Source organism: Staurois parvus, unplaced genomic scaffold (assembly GCF_062004578.1).
Source record: "Staurois parvus isolate SC_StPar_1 unplaced genomic scaffold, SC_StPar_1.0 ptg000129l, whole genome shotgun sequence".
Taxonomy (NCBI): domain Eukaryota; kingdom Metazoa; phylum Chordata; class Amphibia; order Anura; family Ranidae; genus Staurois; species Staurois parvus.
The window spans coordinates 4481947-4504198 of NW_028317925.1; the positions used below are offsets into that span (position 1 = coordinate 4481947).

Consider the following 22252-nt stretch of genomic DNA (forward strand, 5'->3'; position numbering starts at 1 on the left):
TTAACGCTTTCCAAAAGCTGATCAATGCCAATAAAAATTGTTACAATAGGAAGTGGATGGAGATGTTCACACTGCAGCGCTACCATTGCCAGCAAGGAAAATATAACACTACATGCAGAGTTTAGCAGGCATTGATGCTTTGCAACTGCCTCCATTCACTTCTATTAAAATGCACCACAAGCACGGCGTAAACACACAGTAAACGTCTTTACGTGGTGCTTACAGTGCGTTTAAGGTGCAGTTGCAAAGTGTCAAAAGTGATCATTTCCCATTTTAGTCTTGTAAAATATAAAAACCATCTCACAGGGCGTTTGAGGAGTGTTGTACGATGCAACATGAATGCTGTACAACGCATCCAAGAGGCTCATTAGTTATAAGTGCGCTAATATGTTTTAACGCTGCTTTAGAATTCACCGCCTGTGGAAAGAGCCCTTATAGCGGAACTACACCGCATCTGAGCGCCACAAACCAAAAACAATATTTAATTCATTTAGAATATTCAACGCAAACTCACCCATTCATCCATGTCTCACTTTATTTTGTTGAGGAATCATTGTGAAAAACACCCCTGTAGCATTTCTGTCTGTGACCATCCTGGGTAAGGGCAAATGATTTATGTAGCATTTACGTCCTAGAATTCATCTGCTCTTAGCTCAGGCATGCAGGCAAGAGGGTGTGCTTATCTAAGTAAAAGCCCTCCTCCACTTTTGAAGACTCCTGGGATGTATGGCATCATTTGCCTAAGTCAAGGGTGGGCAACTGTGGCTTTCCAGCTGTTGGTGAACTACAAGTCCCATCATGCCTCTGCCTTTGGAAGTCATACTTGTAACTGTCAGTTTTGCAATGCCTCATGGGACTTGTAGTTCTACAACAGCTGGAGGGCCACAGTTGCCCATCTCTGGCCTAAGTGATCCGAATGAAACTTCAGTGCCACTATAAGGGGAGACAGAGACCCCCCCCCCACTGGCTGCAGTGAATGGAGCTGGAGTCAGTGCATCATTCAGAGGTATAAGAGCATTATCAAAGAAGAAAAGGCACTGCTCACCAGCCCAGTACATTAGTATGCAGATTAATTAGTACATACAGTGTATTAATGCTAGGCGGGTTTGGCATTTGAGTGTTAATTCATTTCCACAGCCTGAATAAATTATTTATGCCAAAGCACCTGATGCTTGCAAACACACCTCACCCTAGGTTCACACCTAAGCGGTTTCCTCAGCATTTTAACATGATTTTACCGCCTTCACATTTGCGTTTTCACCCGGTGCGTTTTTTGGAAAGGGTCAGGGACATTTTGAATGCAAAAAGTTGCGTTTTTGGTTTTATAGACTTCAATGGAAACACTGCAGAAAAGCATGTAGTGCAGTTTTGCTGCGTTTTGATTTTTAAATCTGCCTAGCAACAAGAAAAATTAAAACGCATCAAACACAGGTGAAAAAACGGAAAATGCAATGCAAAACGCAAACACAGGAACGGCTCAAACACAAACTAGCCTAAAGGCTTGTAAAAGAGACACTTTTACAAGAGCCAGGTGTTTTTTTTTTCCTGCAAAAACGTTGCTGGCTTCTAAGAGTTAAAAAAGTCCTGTGTACATGAGGCCTAAACGATGGTGGGATGGTGGGTGTCTACCGCCCTGTACACTGACTTGTGAACCCGTTTTAATAAAACATTATCAGGATAAAATGTGTTGACCAGTAGTGGAAGGTAGACACTAATTTACCAGGTCACACTAGAACAGGGGTGGGCAAACTTTTTGACTTGAGGGCCGCAATGGGTTCATATATTGGACCCGGGGGCCGGACCAAGAGTAGATGAATGATGTGTATGTGTCATCCATAGTAAGTATAGTAATATTCCCCCATAGTAAGCATAGTAATTAATCCCCCATATAGTAATTCATCCCCCATATAGTAATTCATCCCCCATAGTAATTCATCCCCCATATAGTAATTCATCCCCCATAGTAATTCATCCCCCATATAGTAATTCATCCCCCATAGTAATTCATCCCCCATATAGTAATTCATCCCCCATAGTAATTCATCCCCCATATAGTAATTCATCCCCCATAGTAATTCATCCCCCATATAGTAATTCATCCCCATATAGTAATTCATCCCCCATAGTAATTCATCCCCCATATAGTAATTAATCCCCCATATAGTAATTCATCCCCCATAGTAATTCATCCCCCATAGTAATTCATCCCCCATATAGTAATTCATCCCCCATATAGTAATTCATCCCCCATAGTAATTCATCCCCCCTATAGTAATTCATTCCCCATATTAATTCATCCCCCATATTAAGTCCCCAAGTCCCCCCTGTGTCAATTCACTTACCTTTGCTCCACGCGTTCCTCTCGCCGTGTTCCCGCGCCGTTCCGGTGTAGCATGAAAATCTGTCTCCTATGAGGATCTGTCCCCCTCGACGTATCTGCGCATGTGCCAGTTTCAGGCATTAGCAGCCGATCGGCGATCTCCGGCACATGCGCAGATACGTCGAGGGGGACAGATCCTCATAGGAGACAGATTTTCATGCTACACCGGTCTTCAGGGCGGACTGTGAGAGGAGCCTAGCTCCGCGGGCCGGATTAAAAGGTCCGCTGGGCCGTATACGGCCCGCGGGCCGTAGTTTGCCCATTGCTGTCCTAGGCCATAGAAATGACTGAATGCCATCTTTCCTCACTCATCTCTATGCCCAACTGCCATGACCATCAGATGGGTTCTCGAGCTCACCAATCTTCAAGGTAAGCCTGAGAACCACTGGAAAGTGGCATAGAGGGGGAGTCCCCTCCCGCCGCCCCTAAAAGTGATCTAGCATCAAATCCGCCACTCAGACCACTTTTAGGAAAATAAGAGAATCGCTGAATGAAAAAAACAATACCGGGGTTATGGCACTTTGCTGCAGTCATAACCCCAGTATCCACTTTCCAACCAATGACGTATATATACAATTGCCGGTTGCTAAGTGGTTGGAGCTCTATGGTCACAACATACACTTTCATTTTACAGCAGCATTTTAATAACAATAACAATACAAACAATAGTTGTTTTTTACAATCCAGTATAAGCTTACTTGTTTACTCTCCTTTCATGTGAATTCAACTTGTGTGCTGCCTTCTCTTACCAAAACCTCCCTTCATGCTTTGCAGATTCTGCTTTGCTTTCTACTTTAATTTTCTAAGGACTACATATCCCATGGTACCTTGCTGCCTGCAATCAGTGATTCCTGTACTGACTCCACCTATTGAAACTCCTCCCAGCACCTCTGTTGTTCAGAAGGCAGACTCTTGTGAAATGTGTGACACAGCAGTGCCTACTCAAAGGGCATAAGAAATACATACTGTATCACAGGATTCAAGGAAGTAAATTTGTGGGGATCTTCACAAAGTTTACAGACTTTAAAATCATTCAGATTAATTGATATAAGCTACAAATAATAGAAATACAATGTGGAAATGAATATATAGTTTTACATTTATTTATTTATTTATTTCAGGTACTTATATAGTGCCGTCAATTTATGTAGCACTTTACATACATATTATACATTCACATCAGTCCCTAACCCTCAAGGGATGTACAATCTAAGGTCCCTAACTTACATTCATACATACTAGGGACAATTTAGACAGTATCCAATTCACCTAACAGCATGTCTTTGGAGTATTTTGACCCTGGATATGCTTTAACCTGGCAATATATATTACAGTTTGATTTTACAATCTTTGTGCAATCACATTGTGATTATGCCTTTACAAAATATTCAGTTGTGTCCAGTCTGTATCTTTTCAGGCTTTCAGTTGTACTACATAGTTGTTGGTAGAACTAACAGAGACTTCACAATCAGATTGCAACCTGTATGGCCAGCTTTAGCACCATTAAAGTGTTACTAAACTCAGGACCCTGCATTCAATACATCTGGTCTCCCACAGTACATATACCTTTTCTCATCAGCAGTTAGAGCAGTCTTGTGACTTCTATCATTGTTCAGCAGAGCACTGGTTAAAGCTTGTACGAGGAGTTTTCTTTCTGCTCTAGGCGGATGCAGAACCCCTGACCTCTGTCTGGATGGTGCTGATTGACCCTGTGTTGGTGATATGCACTCTCACAAGAAGAAAAAAAAAACATGCACTCTCACAAGAAGAAAAAAAAAAACCTCTCTAGCAATACACACCAAACTGATCATGTACAGAGTGTCTCCATGCATATGTCTTATCAGGAGACAAGAGGGGGATACTGAAAGAAGGGGAAGATTAGAGAAGACAGAATCAGCCTTTTTACACAATGCAGAGGATTAACCCCTTAGGTTACACAGTGACAATATCAAGCATGTTTTACTGCATATACATACTGATTTTACTGCTGTGGGTTTAGTAACACGATGGTAAGCTTAATGATGGTAGTGGGCACCTTTTGGTGTCTATTTTTTTTTATTAATGGGTAAAGGTTTTATTGAGTTTGCACAAACATAAATGAGGCAGCTTCCAATTCAAATGCTAGAAACAAATAAGATACATATAATCAGCAGTGGTGTTACAACAGCAAAGTCACATGCAACATCCAACATATCAATGATTCAGAAATACAATATAATGTTGTATATATTTGCAAACAAGATAGATTTGCCTGTGTCCAGTGTTCTACAGCCTAAATTTCTATAAATAGTGGGAAGGATTTGAGAAATGAGGGGAAGGGAAGTGGGTAAATAATTATCAGAATCGGCTAATAAAGTTGGTCTCAACCGTAACCTTTGGACCCGAGGCAGTAATCCACGCATTACAAATCTTATCACATTTCCTTGGACAGTTCCTGCTCTCATAAATGTATTAGTATAGGGACAGTACAGTGTTGTTAAAGGAGTGCCAGGCTGTCACAGCAGGCGGGAACGGCACTTTCCATGTGAGGAGTAATTCCCTCCTAGCATACAAGGCCACATAGAATATGAATAGTCTTACATAACTATTCACCTCCAGAGTGTCAGTGCTTCCTAGCAAGAATATTTTAGGATATAGCCCCAGGTGAAAGTCACACACATTATTAATATTCTGGACCACAGCTTCCCAGTATGTCCCTAGGAGTGGACAGGTCTAAACCATGTGAAGGAACATACCCATCTACATTTGGTTTCTCTGACAGAGAGGGTTGGAGGTCAGATATATATTAGCCAAGCTTCGTGGGGTATAGTAGGCCCTGTGGAGAAATTTGAGTTGTATAGCATGGTCTTTAGTGGAAATATTATGGGTAAGATAGGTAGTCACACAATCATCTAAATCATCAACATGTCAATCATTCATTTTTGATGGGTATGCTGAAATTTAGTGGAATATGCACTAGATGAACTAAGGTAAATAGAAGACAGTGGCTTCCTTATCACTCATGAAGCCAACAATCATTCAAGAGGGTCTGCATCAAGGGTGGGAGGCAATGGTAACTGTGCAGAGAAAGCATGCTGCAAATGTAGGAAATGGAAAAAACACCCAGGTAGGTGGGTGATATTGTGCCCTGAGTGCATTGAAGTCTAATAATGTCCAATTGACCTTAATGTGTTTCATGGTAGTAATACCTTGGATGGCCCAGACGTGTCAATCTGGTATTTGTGTAAAGTAGGAGAAATTAGGTTTGCCTCATAAGCCCTGGTTCACACATGTGCAGTTTTGGATGCGTTCTGAGGTTGCAGATTCACATGACCAAAGGAATAGAATGTGTTCCTATGTAAGGCGTTCACATATGTGTGTTCCATCCGCAGTGTGTTTTCGACAAAGGATTGTGTCCAAGTTTGTAGCAGTGCATTCCAAATTTGCAGTGTATAAAGTTCAATGGGAGCTGCATGTGTTCATATGTAATCAGAATCTTACAATGCGGTTTTCATTGTATGTTTTCTGCAAGACAGATCTGTATTGCAGGAGAGAGAGAGAGAGATTCAAGAAGAAATGCATGTGATTTGCTCCGCAGCTGCTCCCTGAATTGCAGTGCGAACCGCAGGGATTTTGAACTGCATATGTGTGAACCTAGCACAAGGGAGTGTGTGGAGACAAGGTGTTAGGTGCCCCAGCACAAGCAATTGGGGGGGGGGGGGGGCGGTCTTCCCAGCCCAAATAATGGTAAGAAGGACACTCTTGAGCTGATCAAAAAAGGACCTAAGTATGGTCATAGAAGTGTTCCTAAAGAAATATAAAAACTTTGGTAAATAAATAATTGTTTGAGTAAAGAGGAAAAATTCAGGTCTAGAATATGTGACCAAGTCACTCCTAATTTTGACCCCCAAATACTTGAGCTCGGTTACCCACTGAAGCAAGAGGGATTTATACCGATTAATCCTTATCTCAGAAAATAAACCAAATGTGTCAGTAATGTGCAGGGCCTCTTGGAGGAATGTGGTCATATCCCAAAGATATGACAAGGTATTGTCAGCATATAAGGAGAGTTTTTCTTCAATGGGGCCAACCTTGATATCCTGTACAGTATAAAAGTTGGCCCCATTGGGCCCAAGGCCAGAGCAAACAGTGCAAATGACAGAGGGCAGCCTTGCCACATGCTTTTGTGATGTTTACTCTTAAACACTCTACTCTAGTTTTCAAAGCTGATAGGTCTCTGTTAAGAGGCTGCGTAAATGTCTTTTCACAAAAGCAACAATGCATGTGTTTCACCAAGGGGTATCCACCTTTTTGCCAAATCTGTTTTGGATATATGCTAGGACTGACCTTAATAGAAACAATTGGCTTTCTCTAAGTCAAACTGAGCTTGTATGAGCAGGTATTAAAGTGCTGCCTAGAATTTTATTTCACTTTATTAATAGGGCCTAACTTCCCAGACTAGACAAAACCAAATAATTGTCTCCCTTGTCCATTGAGAGTGTCCTTACTGGCTGCTAAGGTACTCTTTTTGGTAAAGGGTATGGCAGGTGATGGGTATAGCTGTAAAGTCACTGGGAAACCAGTTGAGAGTAACAAAGCTAGTAGTATGTACCTTGTAGTACACAGGACTATTGACAGTAAAAATATAAGTGCTAGTGTTAGTAACATTCAACTACTTTTTATGACTAGCTATGAAATCTAGAAAAAAAAAATGATTGTCCATTCACAATATCATGTTTGATACAGTTTTAACATTCTTGACCATGCCCTTAACATTTGCTCACAGATGGGCGGGCTGACAACTCATGGGGCCCCCGGGCAATAGGGGATCATGGGGTCCCTGTGTCCTTGCCCAAACTCAAAAAAGCCTATGAAAAAGGTCCCAGGGGCATCTCATGGGGCCCCCTACTGACCGAGTTTCCAAATGGTCAGTCCGCCCCTGCTCACAGAACACTGCTCCATTCTTGTAATGTCTGTGAAAAGAGAAAGAAATAACAAACTTAATATGATTTGCTGGGAAAAACTGAATCAATTGCCTGATGAATTTTGAATTGCATTGAATTGCACATTTACCTGAAATAGTATACAACATATCATCTGTAGGTGTGTTTAGAGTGAGCAATTCTAGTTGCAACATGTGGTTAGGAAAATCTAAAGAATTGCTTGCAGAATTTTCTGGTAGTGCTGGATGATTTTTCCAGTTATAATTTCCTTGGCTAAAGAAATGATTCTTCTCTCACACCAGGAGACAGCACTGTGCAGACGAATATTGCAGGTTGACCTAAATCAACAATTTTTATGTTTTGGTAGTTGTCAAGCAATCCTGCTAATAAAATGGATAATGCCATCCAAGAGACTTTGCCACAATGCCAAAGTCACAGTCCAGTTACTCTCCCTTTTTCTAAGCATTATGTAATCCCATTCTCACCTTTGTGTTATATGATTCTGTAAAGTGCAGTTTCCCTTTCATTCTCCAGTTTGTGTGGTTGAGGTTGCAGTAAGCCCATATTTCTCCTCCCCTTTAGTGGTTGGACTGTAAAATTGGAAGTTTGTAGTAAGTCACATACTAGGAGCCTACATGTAAGGTGGAAATCTGTATCAAATATGTATGGCTACAGCAAAGATTTGCACAGATATTAGGGATTTACATAACTAAATCATCTCTGAGCCAGTCCAGGAAGTAGATATTGGCCCTTAAAAAAGATGGTGCCATCCTTCTAGAGAAAAATGTTTTCTAGAGAAAAAAATCAAAGAGCTCGTCAGCGGAAGTCTTGTGATTTCTATGAGAGGTAATAAATACTATGAAGGGCCATGTCAGATGAGCTGTTTTTGGTGACAGGACCGCTATCAGATATTCCATTGGAAAAGTGGATTTCTTGCTTGGGTTGAAATAATTACACAACACTTAGCATGTACTTAACCTGAAAACATACCATATGTTTGATGCTCGGTCCTCATTAATGCCCACTCTTGCCTTCAGTAAGTGCAAGCTGCATTTAAGCACTAAAACGTACATGCAACATGCTTAAAGGTGTAATAAAATGGGCATTATACGAGTTGAGATATTGCTGTCAAAACATTTTTATTCATCCATGTCAACAGTCCTTTATTTGACATGCCAGTGTACAATGCATGTGCAGTTTGTATAGTCAGTGTAGCATTTTTAAAGAAACTGGAGGATAGAGTAGGGATTTGCTAAGCAGAACCTTGGAAATGGTTTCAGGAAATAGTAAGTATTTAGCATCCACATCTCACTATAAAAATTGTTTCATGTTACGAAATAACCATTTGAAGCATCACAAGAGGCTCAGTGTTGCATTCCATCTGTAGGGGAAGACATTAATCACAGAACACTGTGTGCAGTGCTCTCTTTTCCTGACGCTGGATGCCAGCTGTGCTTCTTTCTGTTTGTGCCATCTTTCTTATGCCAACACGTTGTTTCTGATTCATTTTGCCCATGGCTTTGGCTCTCCATTAATGGCATACTTCTGACAATCATGATCTTTGTTCATAGATAGGACAAATATGTAAATAGGATGAGTCCTTGTTTGGAGCACACATCAGAAATTCTCATGGATTGTTAACACAGTCAAATATTATTTTGTAATAAACATTTAACAAAATATTAATTGAGCTGATCATCTGGATATTGTTCAACATCTTTACAGCTTACAGTGTTACAATTATGTAATTTGATATGGATAAAATTTATAAAGACACACTGAGAGTGAAACGATTCTCAAAACCAGTACAAAGGAAACCACTGGTGGATGCATAGTGGTTATTGTCTACTGCTCAAATGCACTTTTTAATGTAAAAAAATTATATATATAATTGAAGTGAGTACACCCCTCACATTTTTATAAGTATTTTATTGTAATGTATATACACACATACATACACATATTATTTTATTATTTTGCTTTAACTAAGAGACTTTCCCTACTACGAGAAATAGAAAATTTCTACTAATGTTTTTTGTCTGAATTACAACAGTTGACTTATTTCAGTCCTTGCAAATATTTGATCACACAGGTTGTTCCTTTTCCATTCACTAAGGTACGTCATACCTACAGGAGTGCCACTCATACTCTGCCTTTACTGTTTGTGTGAGTGCAATTGGGATTTTTTGCAAAATCTTTGTTCTCAGTTTTGCAATGTGGCCGAAAGTGTGGTGTAACCCATCTAGCACCTATGGCTCTGCCCCTAAGGATGAGTATCCCCATCAACTCCCAAGACTGATGAGTACCTGCACTTTCCCACCTGCTAATAAGCAATTCCTTAATTTCTCCCTAACATCTGATGAGTACCTGTGAATGGCACAAGCTCTAAAACCCCACCTGGATTGTTGAGCACATATAACCTCTTCTGACAGTTACCTATCCAAACATATCCTATCCTAACCTACATTCTTCTGACTGACGATTTCTTAAAACTGCAGAGTGCAAATACTGGCGCAGCTCTGCATAGGAACCAAACAGCTTCCATTTTTTTTTTTTTGTCAAAGCTTGACTGAAGCTGAAGTTAGAAGCTGATTGACTACCATGCACAGCTGCACCACAATTTGCACTCTCCAGTTTTAGTAAGTCAACCCCAGTGGCTCTCACAAGACTTGACAGATGTTCCTTGTTTGATGAAACAGGAGTGCTGTCTTATCCTCTGTATTTATTATATGTATATATAGTATTTTCTTCCCCATTCAAATATATAATTATTAGTAACATAGATTGGTCCTGGCTGATTTTATGAATTATATGTAGATTTTGCAACTGTTAATTGATAAATTGATTTACCCCGAAGCTCCAAGCATGACCGAATTAACGTGTTTTTAGCTTTACAATGGATAATCCTAATTCTCTCAGTGGAGAGGGCTGATAACCTTGCAGATGTTTATTGCTATTATCTCAAGTGTAATGGAACACAAGAAAAACTAGGCAGCAATGTGTATTTGCTGACTACTCCAGCTAAGTTATTTATTAGAGATGAGCGAATCGAACATGGCGAAGTGGAATTCGTTTCGAATATCAGGAAAAATTCGATTCGCGCCGAATCCGAAAATTAGCAAACTTCGGATGCACGAATTGAATTTTCCCAAAAATGGCGGCGACATGTGTGGCGACGGAGCGGGGATCTCTGGGAAGGCGCGCAGACAAGGCGCGCTGACCCATAATGCATTCATTCATGACATGTGATCGCATTAGCCAATCAGCAGCCAGCCAGCCAGCACTGTGTAATGGTGGAGCTATAAATTGCGGCCATCTTACAATTCTCCATTAGCCTCCGGTCATTCAAGAGAGACAGACCTGTCTGTATTAGGGACAGAGTTAGGGCCAGAGAGACTTTAGGGCCACAGAATCGTTACTTAGGGACACAGAATCGTTACTTAGGGACACATAATCGTTACTCAGGGACACAGAATTGTTACTCAGGGACACAGAATTGTTACTCAGGGACAGACACAGAATTGTTACTCAGGGACACAGAATTTTTACTCAGGGACACAGAATTGTTACTGAGGGACACAGAATCGTTACTGAGGGACACAGAATTGTTTCTCAGGGACACAGAATTGTTACTCAGGGACACAGAATTGTTACTCAGGGACACAGAATTGTTACTCAGGGACAAACACAGAATTGTTAATCAGGGACACAGAATTGTTACTCAGGGACACAGAATTGTTACTGAGGGACACAGAATTGTTACTCAGGGACACAGAATTGTTACTCAGGGACACAGAATTGTTACTCAGGGACAGACACAGAATTGTTACTCAGGGACACAGAATTGTTACTCAGGGACACAGAATTGTTACTGAGGGACACAGAATTGTTACTCAGGGACACAGAATTGTTACTCAGGGACACAGAATTGTTACTGAGGGACACAGAATTGTTACTGAGGGACACAGAATCGTTACTCAGGGACACAGAATTGTTACTCAGGGACACAGAATTGTTACTCAGGGACACAGAATCGTTACTGAGGGACACAGAATCGTTACTGAGGGACACAGAATCGTTACTCAGGGACACAGAATCGTTACTCAGGGACACAAAATTGTTACTCAGGGACACAGAATTGTTACTCAGGGACACAGAATCGTTACTGAGGGACACAGAATCGTTACTCAGGGACACAGAATTCTTACTCAGGGACACAGAATTGTTACTCAGGGACAGACACAGAATTGTTACTCAGGGACACAGAATCGTTACTGAGGGACACAGAATCGTTACTGAGGGACACAGAATCGTTACTCAGGGACACAGAATCGTTACTCAGGGACACAGAATTGTTACTCAGGGACACAGAATTGTTACTCAGGGACACAGAATCGTTACTGAGGGACACAGAATCGTTACTCAGGGACACAGAATTGTTACTCAGGGACACAGAATTGTTACTCAGGGACACAGAATCGTTACTCAGGGACACAGAATCGTTACTGAGGGACACAGAATCGTTACTCAGGGACACAGAATCGTTACTCAGGGACACAGAATCGTTACTGAGGGACACAGAATCGTTACTCAGGGACACAGAATCGTTACTCAGGGACACAGAATCGTTACTCAGGGACACAGAATCGTTACTGAGGGACACAGAATCGTTACTCAGGGACACAGAATTGTTACTCAGGGACACAGAATCGTTACTCAGGGACAGACACAGAATCGTTACTCAGGGACACAGAATCGTTACTGAGGGACACAGAATTGTTACTCAGGGACACAGAATCGTTACTCAAGGACACAGAATCGTTACTCAGGGACACAGAATCGTTACTCAGGGACACAGAATCGTTACTGAGGGACACAGAATCGTTACTCAGGGACACAGAATCGTTACTCAGGGACACAGAATCGTTACTGAGGGACACAGAATCGTTACTGAGGGACACAGAATCGTTACTCAGGGACACAGAATCGTTACTGAGGGACACAGAATCGTTACTCAGGGACACAGAATCGTTACTCAGGGACAGACACAGAATCGTTACTCAGGGACACAGAATCGTTACTCAGGGACACAGAATCGTTACTGAGGGACACAGAATCGTTACTCAGGGACACAGAATTGTTACTCAGGGACACAGAATTGTTACTCAGGGACACAGAATCGTTAATCAGGGACACAGAATCGTTACTGAGGGACACAGAATCGTTACTCAGGGACACAGAATCGTTACTCAGGGACACAGAATTGTTACTCAGGGACACAGAATCGTTACTGAGGGACACAGAATTGTTACTCAGGGACACAGAATCGTTACTCAGGGACACAGAATCGTTACTCAGGGACACAGAATTGTTACTCAGGGACACAGAATCGTTACTGAGGGACACAGAATCGTTACTCAGGGACACAGAATCGTTACTCAGGGACAGAGAATCGTTACTCAGGGACACAGAATCGTTACTCAGGGACACAGAATCGTTACTGAGGGACACAGAATCGTTACTCAGGGACACAGAATCGTTACTCAGGGACACAGAATCGTTACTCAGGGACACAGAATCGTTACTGAGGGACACAGAATCGTTACTCAGGGACACAGAATCGTTACTCAGGGACACAGAATCGTTACTCAGGGACACAGAATTGTTACTCAGGGACACAGAATCGTTACTCAGGGACACAGAATCGTTACTGAGGGACACAGAATCGTTACTCAGGGACACAGAATCGTTACTGAGGGACACAAAATCGTTACTGAGGGACACAGAATCGTTACTCAGGGACACAGAATCGTTACTCAGGGACACAGAATCGTTACTCATGGACACAGAATCGTTACTCAGGGACACAGAATCGTTACTCAGGGACACAGAATCGTTACTCAGGGACACAGAATTGTTACTCAGGGACAGACACAGAATTGTTACTCAGGGACACAGAATTGTTACTGAGGGACACAGAATCGTTACTGAGGGACACAGAATTGCTACTCAGGGACACAGAATTGTTATTCAGGGACACAGAATTGTTACTCAGGGACACAGAATTGTTACTCAGGGACAGACACAGAATTGTTACTCAGGGACACAGAATTGTTACTCAGGGACACAGAATTGTTATTCAGGGACACAGAATTGTTACTGAGGGACACAGAATCGTTACTCAGGGACACAGAATCGTTACTCAGGGACACAGAATCGTTACTCAGGGACACAGAATTGTTACTCAGGGACACAGAATCGTTACTCAGGGACACAGAATCGTTGAATTAAAGAGTATGTCAGACAACACGCAGAGGAGTGGCAGAGGAGGCAATGTTTCAGGAGCGAGCAGACGTGGCAGCAGAGGAAGGGGTCGAGGCAGCACTAGTTGCAGTCATCGATTGGTTGGCTCGGTCGTCTTCCTCTTCCCAGGTCACCTCTGACACCTACAGCCAACGGTCGGTGGGTACGTCAGACACAACCGTTAGTTGGCATGGCCCGGGAGCAAGCCCACTGAAATCACGTGTCCTCTACCTGCCCCTGTCCTTTGGTGTTCCCTCACCAAGCGAAGTATCGCATGCTGTGGGCTCAGCCCCACTGTACAGTGAGGAAGAGCTAACAGAGGGCGGTCAGGAACGGGGGGAGACATCCGCCTCTTCAGCAGCCAGGCGAAGAAGTACTGGCGAGGAGAGTGGCTCGGTAGCCGGTCTAGAGACAGGTCTGTCTCCTGACCCACACGCAGCCGAGAGGGCTAGTAGTGAGGCGGAGACCCTAATTGATGATGATGAGGCTGATCGCACTTGGCAGCCTCGTCGTCATCTGCCAGGCCCGTAATCTGCCATGGGCCCCCGTACCGACTCCTCATGCTGCTGCCAGGCCCGTAATCTGTCATGGGCCCCTGTACCGCCTCCTCATGCTGCTGCCAGGTCCAGAGTGTGTCATGGGTCCCTGTACGGCCTCCCATTGCTGCTGTCTCCATCGCCACACTCTGCCATGTGCCACTTTCAGGTCTCCTCACACTGCAGGTGGGTTCCATTTTGTCATAGGGTGCTGGCAGATTACGGGCCTCCCATTGCTGCTGCCAGGCCCGTAATCTGTCATGGGCCCCTGTACCGCCTCCTCATGCTGCTGCCAGGTCCAGAGTGTGTCATGGGTCCCTGTACGGCCTCCCATTGCTGCTGTCTCCATCGCCACACTCTGCCATGTGCCACTTTCAGGTCTCCTCACACTGCTGGTGGGTTCCATTTTGTCATAGGGTGCTGGCAGATTACGGGCCTCCCATTGCTGCTGCCAGGCCCGTAATCTGTCATGGGCCCCTGTACCGCCTCCTCATGCTGCTGCCAGGTCCAGAGTGTGTCATGGGTCCCTGTACGGCCTCCCATTGCTGCTGTCTCCATCGCCACACTCTGCCATGTGCCACTTTCAGGTCTCCTCACACTGCTGGTGGGTTCCATTTTGTCATAGGGTGCTGGCAGATTACGGGCCTCCAATTGCTGCTGCCAGGCCCGTAATCTGTCATGGGCCCCTGTACCGCCTCCTCATGCTGCTGCCAGGTCCAGAGTGTGTCATGGGTCCCTGTACGGCCTCCCATTGCTGCTGTCTCCATCGCCACACTCTGCCATGTGCCACTTTAAGGTCTCCTCACACTGCTGGTGGGTTCCATTTTGTCATAGGGTGCTGGCAGATTACGGGCCTCCCATTGCTGCTGCCAGGCCCGTAATCTGCCATGGGCCCCCGTACCGACTCCTCATGCTGCTGCCAGGCCCGTAATCTGTCATGGGCCCCTGTACCGCCTCCTCATGCTGCTGCCAGGTCCAGAGTGTGTCATGGGTCCCTGTACGGCCTCCCATTGCTGCTGTCTCCATCGCCACACTCTGCCATGTGCCACTTTCAGGTCTCCTCACACTGCTGGTGGGTTCCATTTTTACATAGGGTGCTGTATGGCCTCCCATTGCTGCTGCCTCCACCGCCACACTGTGGCTCCACACTCTGGTTTTGGCCCCGTGACTGCCCAAATGAGTGAAGTGTGCGGTGATTCTAAGATCGACGGCACTCATCTGCATGTCATACTGACTGACAGTATTATTTCTCTTCCCCAGCAGACTCCAAGGGCATTTAAATTAAAGGTACAGTGTTCTGCACTAATATAAAGGCTCTCTGAAGCCTAGAAACACCCTTTTTATAAGTTAAATTCGCAGCGAATATATTCGACTCGAATCAAATTTATTCCGCGAATTCGCCGAATCAGCCGAATCAAATTTTTGAATAATTCGCTCATCTCTATTATTTATGACAGTGGACTAGTGAGAGTATATCTGCTGTTTTACTTAACCTCTTCCCGCCCATCCTATAGTCAAATAGTGCTGCCATCCTGGGTGGACATCATATAACTCCTAGAATCGCGACTATCGTGCCAATCACAACAGATCACATGGCAATTGTACACAATGAACTGCTTCCATTTATAGCCATTCACTGTGTACTATTTTGTTGTTCACAGTACTACACACTGAATGAATGGATTTCATTCATACAAAATGGTTGCTAATAACAGCGATTACCAGTGGTATAAGCAATCATAGTATGTAAAAAAAATCTTGATCACCTTCACAGAGCAGTACTATAGTAAAAATGTAATTAAAAAAAATTTTTTTTTTTCTAATACTGTCACCAGTCAGTGACCCTGATCACTGCCTCACCAGTTATATGATGACACTGTACTGCACTAGTGACAGTATGTTAAAAAAAAAACACAATTTTTTTGAATTTCTTAATTTGGCAAAAAAAATTGTGACAAAAATTACAACTTCAAAAAACTTTCCATGCCTCTTACTAAATACCTTGGACTGCATACTTTCCAAAAAGGAGACATTTGGGGGGTATTTGTACTGTCTTGGCATTTTCAGACTTAAAGAAATGAGATGAGGATTGATCAATTTTCAGATACCGTACATATATCATAGTTTGTGGACTTTATAATTTTCCTCCTGACTAAATAACATACACTGATTTGGGTTATTTTCACCAAAGAAATATAGCAGAATACATTTGGCCTAAATTTATGAAGAAAGGCTATGTATTTGCAAAATTTTATAACAGAAACAAAGAAAAACATATATTTGTTTTTTTTTTTCAAAATTGTTGGTCTTTTTAAGTTTATTTAGCAAAAAATAAAAAACCCAGTCGTGACTAAATACCATCAAAAGAAAGCACTCTTTTTATGAAATAACTGATAAAAATTTAATTGGGGTACAGTGTTGCATGACAGTGCAATTGTCATTCAAAGTGTGACAGCCCTGAAAGCTTAAAATTGGCTTTCGCAGGAAGGGAGTGAAAGTGTCCGGTATTGAAGGGTGGAGGTGGTCTGTGTGTCCTGATGAATGAACTGATAAGCATGTTCTGGTATGCAGCTTAACATTTGTGGAGGATATCCAATGCTTTCCTGGGAGGATGTAAAGGAGATCACTGCTGTTATTATGTCTCCTTATTATTACAAACTGTCAAGGCTGTTTAGGACCTCTGAAGAACATGGTCGCCCAGTCCTCTTACACAGTCTATTGGGGGGGCCCAATAGATTGTGTGTGTGCAACCTCTCCCCTTTTGTTTTGCCATGATTAAGACAAAATTGGGCCTGGGGGTAGATCGAAGAAATTGTGGAAGTAAAATAATCCCCGCTTTTGGTGTCAGTGACATCAATAATAAACCCCAGCATTGCTGCCAGTGCCAGCAATGATAATCCGCAGCAATTCCCCCACAAAGTGTCAAGTACAGCAGTCATAACACCCAGAAATTAGCAGGGCCAGCAATGATAAGACCCATCAATAGCCCCAAGCCAGTATCAGTGCCAGCAATAACCCCCAGCAAGCATCAGGGCCAGCAAAGAAAACCACCAGAAAGTGTCAGGGCCAGCAATAACCCCCAGCAAGCGTCAGGGCCAGGAAAGATAACCACCAGAAAGTGTCAGGGCCAGCAATGACAACCACCAGCAAGTGTCAGTGCCAGGGATGATAACCCCAAATAGGTGTCGGGGCAAGTAATAACCCCCTGACAATAAAGCCTTAAATTCGTACAAATTCATAATCTAATTTGCAGTTCTAATGTACCATTTAATCAGGATAAAAAGAATTGTTTATTAAAAACAAGGAAAGAAAAGCAAACGTAATGACATCCCATGCTGCAACAATTGCAGGTCATGTACTGTAATGCATAGCTTTCCTGAATATTTTTACTTGCTAAAGTAGCAGGGGCCCACTGGAGGATCCCCCGGTCCTCCAGAGGGTTCAGTCTGAGCCAGTCCCTAGTACCTTTCCAACCGATGATCCACAGTAGGCAGCACAGTGGCTAAATGGTTAGCACTTTCGTCTGGCAGTACTAGCGTCACTGGTTCAAATCCCAACCACAGCACCACCTGCCTGGAGTATTCATGTTCTCAATGTGCCTGCGTGGGTTTCCTCCCACACTCCAAAAACATGCTGGTAGGAAAATTGGATCCTGTCTAAATTGTCCCTAGTATAAGAAAACTATATTTATCAGATGATGTTTATTGTATTTTTAGTAAATAAACACATCATGTTTAATTTGCATGAACATATTTTACCACAATGCACTGGTACCAAATATATATCTGGGTTGTGTTGCATAGCCATTCATTGTGAATGACACTTTAAATACACATACACAGGGTAAACCAGCAGATATGTCTTCAGCACAGTGCATCATCCAGATATACAGTAAATTTGCTGGTAACCAAAAGTGATACAAGTACATTAACCCACAATGAAAGCTATGAATGACGCTTACACAGTTTAAACTTTGAGCGAAGGTATGTTTTGCTTTATCATTTGGTATTATATTTTATTACTCTATGAATGTAACAGTAGAGGTTAGTGTGATAGGAGTACTTATAACCTCTTGGCGACTGCTTACCACAGATATACTGCGGCAGAGCAGCCCTGCGGTGCCGGATCATGTACATACAGTTGTGTTCAAAATAATAGCAGTGTGTTGAAAAAAGTGAATAAAGCCCAAAATCCTTCTAATAGCTTTTATTTCCATACACACAAATACCAGTGGACAGGTATTCCAGCCCAGGATGATTGGACTACATTCCACAGTTCTTCTCTATTTCTTGGTTTTGCCTCAGAAACTGCATTTTTTATGTCACCTCACAAGTTTTCTATTGGATTAAGATCCGGGGATTGTGCTGGCCACTCCATAACGTCAATCTTGTTGGTCTGGAACTAAGATGTTGCATGTTTACTGGTGTGTTTGGGGTCGTTGTCTTGTTGGAACACCCATTTCAAGGGCATTTCCTCTTCAGCATAAGGCAGCATGACCTCTTCAAGTATTCTGATGTATTCAAACTGATCCATGATCCCTGGTATGCGATAAATAGACCCAACACCGTAGTATGAGAAACATCCCCATATCATGATGCTTGCGCAACCATGCTTCACTGTCTTCACAGTGTACTGTGGCTTGAATTCAGTGTTTGGGGGTCGTCTGACAAACTGTCTCCGGCCACTAGACCCAAAAAGAACAATCTTACTTTCATCAGTCCACAAAATGTTGCGCCATTACTCTTTAGGCCAGTCAATGTGTTCTTTGGCAAATTGTAACCTCTTCAGCACACGTCTTTTTTCCAACAGTGGGACTTTGCGGGGGCTTCTTGCAGATAGCTTGGCTTCACATAGGTGTCTTCTAATTGTTACAGTACTCACAGGTAACTTTAGACCTTCTCTGATCTTCCTGGAGCTGATTGTTGGCTGAGTCCTTGCCATTTTGGCTATTCTATCCATTCGAATGGTAGTTTTTCACTTTCTTCCACGTCTTTCAGGTTTTGGTTGCCATTTTAAAGCATTTGCGATCATTTTAGCTGAGCAGCCTATCATTTTCTGCACTTCTTTATATGTTTTCCCCTCTCCAATCGACTTTTTAATCAAGGTACGCTGTTCTTCTGAACAATGTCTGGAACGACCCATTTTCCTCAGAATTTCAGAGAGAAATGCATTGTAACCAGCATGTACAACATTTGCTGCCTTCCTTCCTTAAATAAGGGCAATAATTGCCACTTGCTTTTCAAAGAATGAATGACCTCACTAATAGAACTCCACACTGCTATTATTTTGAACATGCCCCTTTCAATTAGTGATTCAATTACACAGAATCAGCAGCATGCATGACATGACTGTCGGGTCTGTTGGATTTCTATTACGCTACTACACCTGCTAGTAAATTATTTGCCATGTAGAAATATAATTTCTACCAAAAACAGTGATTGATCAGGTTAGTGATGTCTGACGGCTATTATTTTGAACACAACTGTATAAGTTTATTGTTTATGGCAGGGACCCGCTGATCAGCTGAGCGAATGACAGAAGAGAGCCCTATGTTGTAAACAACAAAGAGCTCTCTACACACAGCGACAAATTGCCGGGTGAAAACACCACACAGTAAACATTGTTAGACACACAGTTTACCCTTTGATAGCCTCTAAATGTTAACCCCTTCCCAGAGAGTGTCATTAGTATGGTGACCGTGTATATTATTAGCACTAATCACTATCAGTGTCCCTGGAGATGTCAGTGTCATTTAGTTAGTTCCCACCAAGCATCAGTTGGTGTCAGATTGCCCGTGACACTATCACAGTCCCACTATAAGGTGCTGATCTCTGCCATTACTAGTATTTAAAAAAAAAAAAATTCCAGTATACATACCATCATTTGTAGATGCTATAACTTTCATACAAACCAAATAATGTATACTTACTGGGATTTTTTTTTACCAAAGACATGTAGCAGAATACATTTTGGCCTAAATTTATGATGGAATTTGATTTTTAAAAAATTTTTTATTGGATATATTTTATAGCAGAAAGTAAAAAATATTGTTTTTTCAGGGTTTTTTTTTTTTTTACATTTCCTGTCTTTTTTAGTTTATATAATAAAAAAATAAAAAACCCAGTGGTAATCAAATACCACCAAATGAACGCTCTATTTGTGTAAAAACAAATGTTATAAATATTATTTGGGTGCAGCATTGCATGACCGCGCAATTGCTAGTTAAAGTAACGTAGTGACGACTAGCAAAAAATGGCCTGGTCAGGAAGAGGGGTAAAAGTGTGGTTAATAAATGAGAGCCCTAAATACTGCCCGGAAAATGATGCACACTCCATTCTGCATTTATTGTCTCTCTAGTCTTCCTGACATGTTTGGGCACTTTTTCAAATTTGATGTGTGAGCAGGTTCTTTTTGAAATGGTTATGCCATGATCAGTCAAAGAATGTAGTATTCTTCTTGCTGTAACATTAGATAGTTAAACAGATAGGACACTAGATTGGTGCACTTATAGTGAAGCCAGTTAACTAACAAGGGATCTAATGTGTTTAACTGTTGCTTGGTCTATGTAACATATATATTTATTTTATTTTCTGAACAAAAATCCTGTTTATACTAGTGACAGTTAACTGTTCCGGCCTGCATATGACACATATATATTCTATGAATATGATGTTTTTTTTCCCTAAACCTTGATTTAAGCTAGATAGCAGAAGCAGCTAGCAAATCACAGTTAGCAGTGATTATTAAGACATCAGAAACTCCAGCTGTAATTTTTCTGACTAACCTTTCTTGTCCTTCCTTTCTCTGTTGTAGCTGATTCTGCTTCAGGCTGCTGCTGTTCTTTCTGTAGACCTTACTAGTCCTAGTGGGTGATGTCTGAGAATCTCTAAAACATCCTAATATTCCGCTAGGTGTGTATTGCTTTTTTCTCTTCTCTGCATGCTTTGTATGTCTTGACTTGTGTGACCCTTTCTATCCCCAGCTCTTCTAAGCATCTCATTTGTCTTTAAGAGGCCATAATGTGCAAAGCTAATTTTCTATGTGTAAAAATTGACATACTTGACTCTTTTGCTGTAACTGCATAAATATTCTGTGTGCATAGTGGAGGCAAACAAACTAATGGATAAAGCAGTCTTTCTGACAATCTGGACCATTAGTTAATTACAAAAACTCTCACTGGCTAATGCCTCAGTGATATTAGAAGCACTAAAGCTGGCCATACACTAGAAGAATTTTGTTCAAAGACGTTTGTCTCAAGACTATTCGTTGGATTGTCTAATTATTCGTGGGATTAAATTGATGTTTGTTTTCAACCATAGTGATGTTTGTCTGTTCAAAAATGTACTAGTGTAGGGACAGCTTAAAGAAATTGATATGCTGAATTTAAAGTGCAAAAACCAAACCTTTTGTTTTCAGTTGTGGAAGGAGTGAGAGAGGATCTGATACACTGCCAGATATTTACTGATGCTTTGTGATCCAGACAGGGAGAATTGCCTTTACCTGTGGCAAGGCTATGCTGTGAAGTGTGAAGTGATCCACACTGCATTTTCCAGAAATTCCTATGCAAAATCCACAGGAAGGGGGTCACAACACAGCATTATGATGCCACTGATCTCCTAATTTATTTATTTCAGGTACCTATATAACTCAATTTACGCAGTGCTTTACATATGTATTATACAATCACATTAGTTCCTGCCCTCAAGGAGTTTACAATCTAAAGTCCCTAACTTACATAACTGTATACTTACTAGAGCCAATTTAGACAATAAACCTACCAGCATGTCTTTGGGGTATGGGAGGAAACCGGAGTATCTGGAAGAAACCCACATAGGCACAGGGAGAACATGCAAACTCCATGCAGGTAGTGCCATGTTTGGGATTCAAACCAATGACCCTAGTGATGCCAAGTGGAAATGCTAACAACATAACCACTGTGCTGCCCAATAATTTCTATTTCTGTTCTTACAACAGTTCTCTGGCAGTCTCATGGTAGGAGGGCATTCATCATACCATGGTCACTAAGAGGGATTAAAGCACACCTTATGCTTCCAAAAAGTAAAAAAAAAAAGTAGGTTTAGAGTTTGACCAAGGTTGAGTATGCCCAGCAT

At 42.1% G+C, this 22252-nt stretch overlaps 1 protein-coding gene across 4 annotated transcripts in view; it reads left to right on the forward strand.

Annotated features, from left to right (window-relative positions):
- The window catches only part of ARVCF (ARVCF delta catenin family member), a 963921-nt gene that overhangs the window by 625419 nt on the left and 316250 nt on the right, over positions 1–22252 (forward strand). For all 4 annotated transcript variants that reach the window (XM_089672465.1, XM_089672464.1, XM_089672467.1 and 1 more), the window contains one exon: positions 20955–21052. The gene's annotated coding sequence lies outside the window, so the exon portion shown is untranslated. The remainder of the gene's footprint in view (positions 1–20954; positions 21053–22252) is intronic.